This window comes from Cetorhinus maximus, unplaced genomic scaffold (genome assembly GCF_964194155.1).
Source record: "Cetorhinus maximus unplaced genomic scaffold, sCetMax3.hap1.1 HAP1_SCAFFOLD_214, whole genome shotgun sequence".
Taxonomy (NCBI): domain Eukaryota; kingdom Metazoa; phylum Chordata; class Chondrichthyes; order Lamniformes; family Cetorhinidae; genus Cetorhinus; species Cetorhinus maximus.
Genome location: NW_027596186.1, coordinates 358,210 through 358,696, shown reverse-complemented (window position 1 = coordinate 358,696; position 487 = coordinate 358,210).

The window sequence follows — 487 nt, the reverse complement described above, 5'->3', positions numbered from 1 at the left end:
ACTTTCCCTTTTTACATGTTTGGTAGTGCTCTGTCACTATTACCTTTTCCAATTTAATTGTGAGATATATTTAATAATGCCTGTTCCCTAATTTATTTTAATATGCGTGAATACAATAGCTTTGGTTCACAAAAATCTATTAAAGGTCAGATTTGAAATGAATAATTGAGCTACTATCAACGTGTAAACCTCGCTCCAGAATGGGACTGGAAACAGGCAGTGTTTACAGGACCATCTCCAGAACTGTCCTCTCAATTTGGAGTTAGGATAAACCTTCTACTGCCGTGATTACGGTAATTGGGCCGCTCCGGTTATCTTTACGGTAATGACAGCCGGGGATGACGTGACTCAAGATGTTCGGTGATTGGCTAGTCTCTCACTGGCGGCTTTACGTCATGTTCGCCTCGAGCTCTGATTGGATGTCACTGGCTGGTCCGAGGCAGGGATTACCCTGGCAACCGGGACCCGGACCCGCACCTGCACCTGC